The sequence below is a fragment of the Ranitomeya variabilis genome, chromosome 1 (assembly GCF_051348905.1).
Source record: "Ranitomeya variabilis isolate aRanVar5 chromosome 1, aRanVar5.hap1, whole genome shotgun sequence".
Classification (NCBI taxonomy): domain Eukaryota; kingdom Metazoa; phylum Chordata; class Amphibia; order Anura; family Dendrobatidae; genus Ranitomeya; species Ranitomeya variabilis.
This window is the reverse complement of record NC_135232.1, coordinates 894,014,729-894,027,017: the sequence shown is the minus strand read 5'-3', so window position 1 is coordinate 894,027,017 and position 12,289 is coordinate 894,014,729. Positions and strand designations below refer to the sequence as shown.

Sequence of the window (12,289 nt, the reverse complement as noted above, 5' to 3'; positions counted from 1 at the left end):
TTGATTGCAAATTTACAGGCTGCACATTTCGTATTCTGATGTCAGTACTTAAAAAAAATGTATGGCAGCCTCCTTTATATAATTTTCCTGCAGGTCAGAACTTTTGGTTCTTTCTTTACAGTTTAATCAACAAATAAAAAGCCTTCTCTGTGTGTAATGCATCCTGATATCTTGACTGCAGAAGCGCTTATCTTTAAGTAAGGATTAACATATTAATCTTCAAATTCATTTATTTTCATAAAACCCACAAATATGAAGAGGCAATTTTCTATGTGTTATAAAGATTAAAATTAGGTCATTGCTAAATGTTAATGGACTTTAATTGTCTATAAAAGCTTATCAGTTGTAACATTTGTCTGATCTTTAAATGTACACTTCCATCTTTTCTCACCACATATAAGCATATTTTCACATTGTGAGATACAAAATTAGCCACAGCCTCAAGACATAGAATATTTACAGGACAGGGTTCAATCCCAGCTCTGAGGGGTCTTGTTTGGTGCACCTGCAGGGTTTCTCTAAGATGCAGGAGACAGTTTCATGGAGTGTCAGTCTCCTGAGGTATGTCAGTCTCCCGAATGAAGTGTTGAGGGTGCTTCTGGTGAATGTCTAGCCAAAATGTGAGCTGTAGCTGGGAGAGAGATAAACCAGAGTCTCTCTCTCTGATTGGAGACTGTGATAAAAAATATATTTATGAGAGCTGCAGAGAACCATAAGTAAGCTGCAGCCTGTCTTGTATGAACTGTGTCAAGAATTGGACACTTCTGTTTAGTGCTGGAATATGCTGGAGCTCGGGATGAAGGGGATACTGCAACTGGTGAGATCATGCCTCTTCTGTGTATGAAGTCTGCTCCGGGAGAAAGGACTCCAATCTGTTCAGGTGAGCCCACACTGACATAAGCAATAATGATTAAAAACACAGGCCACATGTATCAGTGTTTTCTATGGATAATAGCTATTCTGTTTGATTGAACATGGGCTAGCTCAGCCGTGTATGAGTAGCCAGGTCTGCTCTGTTTAGTTAGTGCCTGGACAAGGCTTGGGATTTATGCTTATAATTTTGTTTTGTTGCTGTACAACCTGTGAAAATAAAATCTGCACCTGTTTGGACCAAGCCTGTTTTGCCTGTGTGAACACTACCTAAGACCTAATGCCTACGAGAAAGACTGAATAACTACAATATAAATAGATATACAGTACAGACCAAAAGTTTGGACGCACCTTCTCATTTAAAGATTTTTCTGTATTTTCATGACTATGAAAATTGTACATTTACACTGAAGGCATCAGAACTATGAATTAACACATGAGGAATTATATACTTAACAAAAAATGTGTGAAACAACTGAAATTATGTCTTATATTCTAGGTTCTTCAATGTAGCCACTTTTGGCTTTGATGACTGCTTTGCACACTCTTGGCATTCTCTTGATGAGCTTCAAGAGGTAGTCACCGGGAATGGTTTTCACTTCACAGGTGTGCCCTGTCAGGTTTAATAAGTGCGATTTCTTGCCTTATAAATGGGGCTGGGACCATAAGTTGTGTTGTGCAGAAGTTTGGTGGATACACAGCTGATAGTCCTACTGAATAGACTGTTAGAATTTTTATTATGGCAAGAAAAAGCAGCTAAGTAAAGAAAAACAAGTGGCCATCATTACTTTAAGAAATGAAGGTCAGTCAGTCCGAAAAATTGGGAAAACTTTGAAAGTGTCCCCAAGTGCAGTGGCAAAAACCATCAAGCGCTACAAAGAAACTGGCTCACATGAGGACCGCCCCAGGAAAGGAAGACCAAGAGTCACCTCTGCTTCTGAGGATAAGCTTATCCGAGTCACCAGCCTCAGAAATTGCAGGTTAACATCAGCTCAGATAAGAGACCAGGTCAATGCTACACAGAGTTCTAGCAGCAGACACATCTCTACAACAACTGTTAAGAGGAGACTTTGTGCAGCAGGCCTTCATGGTAAAATAGCTGCTAGGAAACCACTGCTAAGGACAGGAAACAAGCACAAGAGACTTGTTTGGGCTAAAGAACGCAAGGAATGGACAATAGACCAGTGGAAATCTGTGCTTTGGTCTGATGAGTCAAAATTTGAGATCTGTGGTTCCAACCACCGTGTCTTTGTGCGACGCAGAAAAGGTGAACAGATGGACTCTACATGCTTGGTTCCCACCGTGAAGCATGGAGGAGGAGGTGTGATGGTGTGGGCGTGGTTTGCTGGTGACACTGTTGGGGATTTATTCAAAATTGAAGGCATACTGAACCAGCATGGCTACCACAGCATCTTGCAGCGGCATGCTATTCCATCCGGTTTGCGTTTAGTTGGACCATCATTTATTTTTCAACAGGACAATGACCCCAAACCCACCTCCAGGCTGTTTAAGGGCTATTTGACCAAGAAGGAGAGTGATGGGGTGCTACGCCAGATGACCTGGCCTCCACAGTAACCCGACCTGAACCCAATCGAGATGGTTTGAGGTGAGCTGGACCGCAGAGTGAAGGCAGAAGGGCCAACAAGTGCTAAGCATCTCTGGGAACTCCTTCAAGATTGTTGGAAGACCATACCCGGTGAGTACCTATTGAAGCTCATCAAGAGAATGCCAAAAGTATGCAAAGCAGTCATCAATGCAAAAGGTGGCTACTTTGAAGAACCTATAATATAAGACATAATTTCAGTTGTTTCACACTTTTTTGTTATGTATATAATTCCACATGTGTTAATTCATTGTTTTGATGCCTTCAGTGAGAATTTACAGTTTTCATTGTCATTAAAATTCATAAAAATCTTTAAATGAAAAGGTGTGTCCAAACTTTTGGTCTGTACTGTATATATTTATACATTTGTTAAGTGCAACATTTTGTGACTGCTCTGTTTAAGGGCGCAGTGAGATGGCAGTATAAATTTGGTAAATTCAAAAAAGTTTATTTTTTTCTCATTAATGTACACTCTGCAACCCATCTTAACTGAAAGAAAACATAAATGTAGAAATTTAAGCAAGTTTATTAAAAAAGAAAAACTGAAATGTCACATGGTCATAAGTATTCAGACCCTTTGCTCAGTATTGAGTAGAAGCACCCATTTGAGGTAGTACAGCCATGAGTAGTGTTGAGCGTTCCGATACCGCAAGTATCGAGGAATGATTACAAGTGGTGTGGGCACATCCTGTTCAGCATGGTGGGCATGTAACTACTGGCAAGGCTGTGATTGGCTGCTGAAATGATGTCATGATGCCCTATAAAAAACACTGCCGCCATTTCGGGCTCACTCTGCTGTGAATTCAGTTAGGCATAGGACGCTGTGTTCTGACTGAGGGCCAGTTGAGATAGAGATTTGCTTTCCGATTTGTTTGCTATGATTAAGGGGGCTAGTTGGTTTACGAAGATTGACCTTCGGGGGCATATAATCTTGTTCATATTAAGCAGGGTGATGAATGGAAAACTGCGTTTAATACGCCCGAAGGCCATTTTGAATACCTTGTGATGCCATTCGGGCTCTCTAATGCTCCATCTGTTTTTCAGTCCTTCATGCACGATATCTTCCGGACTTATCTTGATAAATTCATGATTGTATATTTGGATGACATTTTAATTTTTTCCGATGATTGGGAGTCTCATGTGAAACAGGTCAGGATGGTATTTCAGATCCTTCGTGATAATGCTTTGTTTGTGAAGGGGTCTAAGTGTCTCTTTGGAGTGCAGACGGTTTCTTTTTTGGGCTTCATTTTTTCTCCATCATCTATAGAGATGGATCCGGTTAAGGTTCAGGCCATTCATGATTGGATTCAACCCACATCTGTGAAGAGCCTTCAGAAATTTTTGGGCTTTGCTAATTTTTATCGCCGTTTCATTGCTAACTTCTCCAGTGTGGTTAAACCCCTGACCGATTTGACGAAGAAAGGCGCTGATGTGACGAATTGGTCCTCTGCGGCTGTCTCTGCCTTCAGGAGCTTAAACGCCGATTTACTTCTGCCCCGGTGTTACGTCAACTGGATGTTTCTCTTCCGTTTCAGGTTGAGGTTGACGCTTCTGAGATTGGGGCAGGGGCCGTTTTGTCTCAGAGGGATCCTGTGGGCTCCTTGATGAAACCGTGTGCCTTCTTTTCCCGTAAGTTTTCGCCCGCTGAACACAATTCTGATGTCGGCAATCGGGAGTTGTTGGCTATGAAGTAGGCGTTTGAGGAGTGGCGACATTGGCTCGAGGGAGCTAAGCACCGTATTGTGGTCTTGACCGATCATAAAAATCTGATTTACCTCGAGTCTGCCAGGCGGCTGAATCCTAGACAGGCTCGATGGTCCTTGTTTTTTTCCCGTTTTGATTTTGTGGTCTCGTATCTTCCAGGTTCTAAGAATATTAAGGCTGATGCCCTCTCTAGGAGTTTTTGGTCTGATTCTCCTGAGGTACTTGAACCGGTCGGCATTCTGAAAGAAGGGGTGGTCCTTTCTGCCATCTCCCCTGGTTTACGACAGGTTCTTCAGGAATTTCAGGCTGACAAACCTGACCGCTGTCCAGTGGGGAAACTGTTTGTTCCTGATAGATGGACTAGTAGAGTGATTTCTGAGGTTCATTGTTCTGTGTTGGCTGGCCATCCTGGTATTTTTGGTACCAGAGATTTGGTTGGTAGGTCCTTTTGGTGGCCTTCTTTGTCACGTGATGTGCGTTCTTTTGTGCAGTCCTGTGGGACTTGTGCGCGGGCCAAGCCTTGTTGTTCCCGTGCTAGTGGGTTGCTTTTGTCTTTGCCGGTCCCTGAGAGGCCCTGGACGCATATTTCTATGGATTTTATTTCTGATCTTCCGGTTTCCCAGAAGATGTCTGTCATCTGGGTTGTTTGTGACCGGTTCTCTAAGATGGTCCATTTGGTGCCATTGCCTTGCTCTTCTGATTTGGTTCCGTTGTTTTTCCAGCATGTGGTTCGTTTGCATGGTATTCCGGAGAATATTGTGTCTGACAGAGGTTTCCAGTTTGTTTCTCGGTTTTGGCGGGCCTTTTGTGCTAAGCTGGGCATTGATTTGTCTTTTTCTTCCGCATTTCATCCTCAGACAAATGGCCAGACCGAGCTAACTAATCAGACTTTAGAAACTTATCTGAGAAGCTTTGTGTCTGCTGATCAGGATGATTGGGTGGCTTTCTTGCCATTGGCCGAGTTTGCCCTTAATAATCGGGCTAGTTCGGCTACCTTGGTTTCGCCCTTCTTTTGTAATTTTGGTTTTCATCCTCGTTTTTCTTTGGGGCAGGTTGAGCCTTCTGACTGTCCTGGTGTGGATTCTGTGGTTGACAGGTTGCAGCAGATTTGGGCTCATGTGGTGGACAATTTGGTATTGTCTCAGGAGGAGGCTCAATGTTTTGCTAACCATCGTCGGTGTGTTGGTTCCCGGCTTCGGGTTGGGGATCTGGTCTGGTTGTCTTCCCGTCATGTTCCTATGAAGGTTTCTTCCCCTAAGTTTAAGCCTCACTTTATTGGTCCTTATAGGATTTCTGAGATTATTAATCCGGTGTCTTTTCGTTTGGCCCTTCCGGCTTCTTTTTCTATCCATAATGTCTTCCATAGATCTTTATTGCGGAAATATTTGGTGCCCGTTGTTCCCTCTGTTGATCCTCCGGCCCCTGTGTTGGTTGATGGGGAGTTGGAGTATGTGGTTGAGAAGATTTTGGATTCTCGCTTTTCGAGGCGGAGGCTTCAGTACCTTGTTAAATGGAAGGGTTATGGCCAGGAGGATAATTCTTGGTTTTTTGCCTCTGATGTCCATGCTGCTGATTTGGTCCGTGCCTTTCATCTGGCTCGTCCTGATCGGCCTGGGGGCTCTGGTGAGGGTTCGGTGACCCCTCCTCAAGGGGGGGGTACTGTTGTGAATTCTGCTCTTGGGTTCCCTCCGGTGGTTGTTGGTTGTAATGCAGTTGTCCCTGGGTTGCAATCCTGGGCAGGTGTCCCTGCTGATTGCAGCTCTGACTGGGATATTTAGGTGTGCAGGATTCATTAGCCCGGAGGGAGGAGAGTGAGAGGCGAGGATATGCACTGCGCATGCCCATGGATCCCAGGCCCGCAGTGGGATTACATTAGAAAACACTGCGAGGCGGGATCTGTTGTGAATTAGACTTTTTTGGCTCCCTCTGGTGGTCACTAGTGATATGACTCTGGGATTGTCTTTCCTCTGTTTGGCATCCACCTGGGTCGTTAGTCCAGGGGTGTTGCTATATAAACTTCCTGAATTCTCAGTCTGGTGCCTGGCATCGTTGTAATCAGATCCTTTCTGTTTGCTCCTGTCTGCTGTTCCTGGTTCGTGCAAAATTAAGCTAAGTCCTGCTTCTTTGTTTTTTGGTTATTTGCTTGGCTCTTATTTTTGTCCAGCTTGTACTAAATGTGATTCCTGACTTTGCTGGAAGCTCTAGGGGGCTGGTGTTCTCCCCCCGGGCCGTTAGACGGTTCGGGGGTTCTTGAATATCCAGCGTGGATATTTTTTGATAGGGTTTTTGCTGACCATATAAGTCATCTTACTATATTCTGCTATTAGCTAGTGGGCCTCTCTTTGCTAAATACCTAGCTCATTCTTACGTTTGTCTTTTCCTCTTACCTCACCGTTATTATTTGTTGGGGGCTTGTATCCAACTTTTGGGGTCTTTTCTCTGGAGGCAAGAAAGGTCTTTCTTTTCCCTTCTAGGGTTAGTTAGTTCTCCGGCTGGCGCGAGACGTCAAGAACAAAGGTAGGCACGTTCCCCGGCTGCTGCTATTTGTGGTGCTAGGATTAGATATATGGTCAGCTCAGTTACCACTGCCCTATGAGCTGGTTTTTTGTGTTTGCAGACTCAGTAATTATTTCTGAGACCCTCTGCCATTGGGGTCATAACAGTATGCCAGGCCAACATTGAATGTTAAATGCATTGCAGAAGTGGGATAATAAGAAAGGAAATTCTGAGTTTTTTTTTTTTTCCTCTCTTCCTCCCCTTTACCTCCGAGTGGCTTGTGCTTGCTGCAGACATGAATGTCCAGACCTTGATTACAAGTGTAGACCAGCTTGCTGCTCGTGTGCAGGGCATACAAGATTTTGTTACCAGTAGTCCAATGTCTGAACCTAAAATACCTATTCCTGAACTGTTTTCTGGAGACCGATTTAAGCTTAAGAATTTCAGGAATAATTGTAAATTGTTTCTATCTCTGAGACCCCGTTCATCTGGAGATTCAGCTCAGCAAGTTAAAATTGTTATCTCTTTTTTACGGGGCGACCCTCAGGATTGGGCTTTCTCGCTAGCGCCAGGAGATCCGGCATTGGCAAATATTGATGCGTTTTTTCTGGCGCTCGGATTGCTTTACGAGGAACCCAATCTTGAAGTTCAGGCAGAAAAATCCTTGCTGGCTATTACTCAGGGCCAGGATGAAGCTGAAGTGTATTGCCAAAAATTTCGGAAATGGTCCGTGCTTACTCAGTGGAATGAGTGTGCTCTGGCCGCAAATTTCAGAAATGGCCTTTCTGAAGCCATTAAGAATGTGATGGTGGGTTTCCCCATTCCTACAAGTCTGAATGATTCCATGGCGCTGGCTATTCAAATTGACCGGCGTTTGCGGGAGCGCAAAACCGCTAATCCTCTGGTGGTGTTGTCTGAACAAACACCTGATTTAATGCAATGTGATAGAATTCAGACTAGAAATGAGCGGAAAAATCATAGACGTCAGAATGGGTTGTGTTTTTACTGTGGTGATTCTACACATGTTATATCAGCATGCTCTAAACGCCTAACAAGGGTTGTTAGTCCTGTCGCCATTGGTAATTTGCAACCTAAATTTATTTTGTCTGTGACTTTAATTTGCTCATTGTCTTCTTACCCTGTTATGGCGTTTGTGGATTCAGGTGCTGCCCTGAGTCTTATGGATCTGTCATTTGCCAAGCGCTGTGGTGTTGTTCTTGAACCGTTGGTAAATCCTATTCCTCTTAGAGGTATTGATGCTACGCCATTGGCGGAAAATAAACCGCAGTTTTGGACGCAGGTAACCATGTGCATGACTCCTGAACATCGGGAGGTGATTCGTTTTCTTGTTCTGCATAAGATGCATGATTTGGTCGTTTTGGGTCTGCCATGGTTACAGACCCACAATCCAGTCTTGGATTGGAAGGCAATGTCTGTGTCAAGTTGGGGCTGTCAGGGAATTCATGCTGATTCCCCGCCGGTGTCTATTGCTTCCTCTACTCCTTCGGAAGTTCCTGAGTATTTGTCTGATTATCAGGATGTATTCAGCGAGTCCAGGTCCAGTGCTCTGCCTCCTCATAGGGACTGTGACTGCGCCATAGATTTGATTCCAGGTAGTAAATTTCCTAAGGGAAGACTATTTAATCTGTCTGTACCTGAGCATGCCGCAATGCGTTCGTATATCAAGGAGTCTCTGGAGAAGGGGCATATCCGTCCATCCTCTTCCCCTCTTGGTGCGGGATTCTTTTTTGTGGCCAAGAAGGACGGATCTTTGAGACCTTGTATTGACTATCGGCTTCTGAATAAAATCACTGTTAAATTTCAGTATCCTTTGCCTCTGTTGTCGGACTTGTTTGCCCGGATTAAAGGTGCCAAGTGGTTCACCAAGATAGATCTTCGTGGTGCGTACAACCTTGTGCGCATTAAGCAAGGAGATGAATGGAAGACAGCATTTAATACGCCCGAAGGTCATTTTGAGTACTTGGTGATGCCTTTTGGGCTCTCTAATGCTCCCTCAGTGTTTCAGTCCTTTATGCATGATATTTTCCGGAAGTATTTGGATAAATTTATGATTGTTTATCTGGATGATATTCTGGTTTTCTCTGAAGATTGGGACTCACATGTGGAGCAGGTCAGGATGGTGTTTCAGGTTTTGCGTGAGAATGCTTTGTTTGTTAAGGGCTCAAAGTGTCTCTTTGGAGTACAGAAGGTCCCCTTTTTGGGGTTTATTTTTTCCCCTTCTGCTGTGGAGATGGACCCAGTCAAGGTCCGAGCTATTCATGATTGGACTCAACCCACGTCAGTTAAGAGTCTTCAGAAGTTCTTGGGTTTTGCTAACTTCTACCGTCGTTTTATCGCTAATTTTTCTAGCGATGTTAAACCTTTGACGGATATGACCAAGAAAGATTCTGATGTTGCTAACTGGGCTCCTGCAGCCGTGGAGGCGTTCCAAGAGTTGAAGCGCCGGTTTACTTCGGCGCCTGTTTTGTGCCAGCCTGATGTCTCACTTCCCTTTCAGGTCGAAGTGGATGCTTCTGAGATTGGGGCAGGGGCCGTTTTGTCGCAGAGAGGCCCTGGTTGCTCGGTAATGAGACCATGTGCTTTCTTCTCTAGGAAGTTTTCGCCTGCTGAGCGGAATTATGATGTTGGCAATCGGGAGTTGCTTGCCATGAAGTGGGCATTTGAGGAGTGGCGTCATTGGCTCGAGGGTGCTAAGCATCGTGTGGTGGTCTTGACTGATCACAAAAATTTGATGTATCTCGAGTCTGCTAAACGCCTGAATCCTAGACAGGCCCACTGGTCATTGTTTTTCTCCCGTTTTGACTTTGTGGTCTCGTATTTACCAGGTTCAAAGAATGTGAAGGCTGATGCTCTTTCAAGGAGCTTTGTGCCTGACTCTCCTGGAGTCGCAGAACCAGTTGGTATTCTTAAAGAGGGAGTTATCTTGTCGGCCATTTCTCCTGATTTGCGACGTGTGTTGCAGAGATTTCAGGCTGGTAGACCTGACTCTTGTCCACCTGACAGACTGTTTGTTCCTGATAAGTGGACCAGCAGAGTCATTTCCGAGGTTCATTCCTCGGTGTTGGCAGGGCATCAGGGAATTTTTGGCACCAGAGATCTGGTGGCTAGGTCCTTTTGGTGGCCTTCCTTGTCACGGGATGTGCGGTCATTTGTGCAGTCCTGTGGGACTTGTGCTCGAGCTAAGCCTTGCTGTTCTCGTGCCAGCAAGTTGCTCTTGCCCTTGCCTGTCCCGAAGAGGCCTTGGACACACATTTCCATGGATTTCATGTCAGATCTCTCGGTGTCTCAGGGCATGTCTGTCATCTGGGTGGTATGTGATCGCTTTTCTAAAATGGTCCATTTGGTGCCTTTGCCTAAGCTGCCTTCCTCTTCTGATCTGGTTCCTGTGTTCTTTCAGAATGTGGTTCGTTTACACGGCATTCCTGAGAATATTGTGTCTGACAGAGGATCCCAGTTTGTTTCCAGGTTCTGGCGATCCTTTTGTGCTAGGATGGGCATTGATTTGTCGTTTTCGTCTGCCTTTCATCTTCAGACTAATGGACAAACGGAGCGAACTAATCAGACTCTGGAGGCTTATTTGAGGTGTTTTGTTTCGGCAGATCAGGATGATTGGGTGACCTTCTTGCCATTGGCTGAGTTTGCCCTTAATAATCGGGCTAGTTCCGCTACTTTGGTTTCGCCATTTTTCTGCAACTCTGGTTTCCATCCTCGTTTTTCCTCGGGACATGTGGAGCCTTCTGACTGTCCTGGGGTAGATTCTGTGGTGGATAGGTTGCAGCAGATCTGGAATCATGTGGTGGACAACTTAAAGTTGTCACAGGAGAAGGCTCAGCGTTTTGCCAACCGCCGCCGCGGTGTGGGTCCCCGACTTCGTGTTGGGGATTTGGTATGGCTGTCTTCTCGATTTGTTCCTATGAAGGTCTCCTCTCCTAAATTTAAGCCTCGCTTCATCGGTCCTTACAAGATATTGGAAATCCTTAATCCTGTGTCCTTTCGCTTGGATCTTCCGGTGTCGTTTGCCATTCACAACGTGTTCCATAGGTCTTTGTTGCGGCGGTACGTTGTACCTGTGGTTCCTTCTGTTGAGCCTCCTGCTCCGGTGTTGTTGTGAATTTGCTTTTTGCTCCCTCTAGTGGTTACTAGTTTTTTGACTCTGGTTTTTCTGTCATTCCTTTTATCCGCACCTGGGTCGTTAGTTAGGGGTGTTGCTATATAAGCTCCCTGGACCTTCAGTTCAATGCCTGGCAACGTAGTTATCAGAGCTAGTCTGCTGTGCTCTTGTCTACTGATCCTGGTTCCAGTTATATCAGCTAAGTCTGCCTTTTGCTTTTTGCTATTTGTTTTGGTTTTGTATTTTTGTCCAGCTTGTTCCAAATCTATATCTTGACCTTTGCTGGAAGCTCTAGGGGGCTGGTGTTCTCCCCCCGGACCGTTAGACGGTTCGGGGGTTCTTGAATTTCCAGTGTGGATTTTGATAGGGTTTTTGTTGACCATATAAGTTACCTTTCTTTATTCTGCTATCAGTAAGCGGGCCTCTCTGTGCTAAACCTGGTTCATTTCTGTGTTTGTCATTTCCTCTTACCTCACCGTCATTATTTGTGGGGGGCTTCTATTCAGCTTTGGGGTCCCCTTCTCTGGAGGCAAGAAAGGTCTTTGTTTTCCTCTACTAGGGGTAGCTAGATTCTCCGGCTGGCGCGTGTCATCTAGAATCAACGTAGGAATGATCCCCGGCTACTTCTAGTGTTGGCGTTAGGAGTAGATATATGGTCAACCCAGTTACCACTGCCCTATGAGCTGGATTTTTATATTCTGTATCCTATTCTGCAGACTTCCACGTTCCTCTGAGACCCTCGCCATTGGGGTCATAACAGGTGTTGGTTGAGGGCGAGTTGGAGTACCTGGTGGAGAAGATCTTGGATTCTCGTCTCTCCAGGCGGAGGCTTCAGTATCTGGTCAAGTGGAAGGGCTATGGTCAGGAGGATAATTCCTGGGTGGTTGCCTCTGATGTGCATGCGGCCGATTTAGTTTGTGCCTTTCACGCTGCTCATCCTGATCGCCCTGGTGGTCTTGGTGAGGGTTCGGTGACCCCTCCTTAAAGGGGGGGTACTGTTGTGAATTAGACTTTTTTGGCTCCCTCTGGTGGTCACTAGTGATATGACTCTGGGATTGTCTTTCCTCTGTTTGGCATCCACCTGGGTCGTTAGTCCAGGGGTGTTGCTATATAAACTTCCTGAATTCTCAGTCTGGTGCCTGGCATCGTTGTAATCAGATCCTTTCTGTTTGCTCCTGTCTGCTGTTCCTGGTTCGTGCAAAATTAAGCTAAGTCCTGCTTCTTTGTTTTTTGGTTATTTGCTTGGCTCTTATTTTTGTCCAGCTTGTACTAAATGTGATTCCTGACTTTGCTGGAAGCTCTAGGGGGCTGGTGTTCTCCCCCGGGCCGTTAGACGGTTCGGGGGTTCTTGAATATCCAGCGTGGATATTTTTTGATAGGGTTTTTGCTGACCATATAAGTCATCTTACTATATTCTGCTATTAGCTAGTGGGCCTCTCTTTGCTAAATACCTAGCTCATTCTTACGTTTGTCTTTTCCTCTTA

The 12,289-nt window shown here is 45.1% G+C and overlaps 1 protein-coding gene across 1 annotated transcript in view; it reads left to right on the top strand.

Annotated features, from left to right (window-relative positions):
- Window positions 1-774: 774 nt before the first annotated feature.
- Window positions 775-12,289, top strand: part of LOC143788761 (bifunctional heparan sulfate N-deacetylase/N-sulfotransferase 3-like) — a 1,150,054-nt gene continuing 1,138,539 nt past the window's right edge. Inside the window, exon 1 of the mRNA XM_077278642.1 lies at window positions 775-880. The gene's annotated coding sequence lies outside the window, so the exon portion shown is untranslated. The remainder of the gene's footprint in view (window positions 881-12,289) is intronic.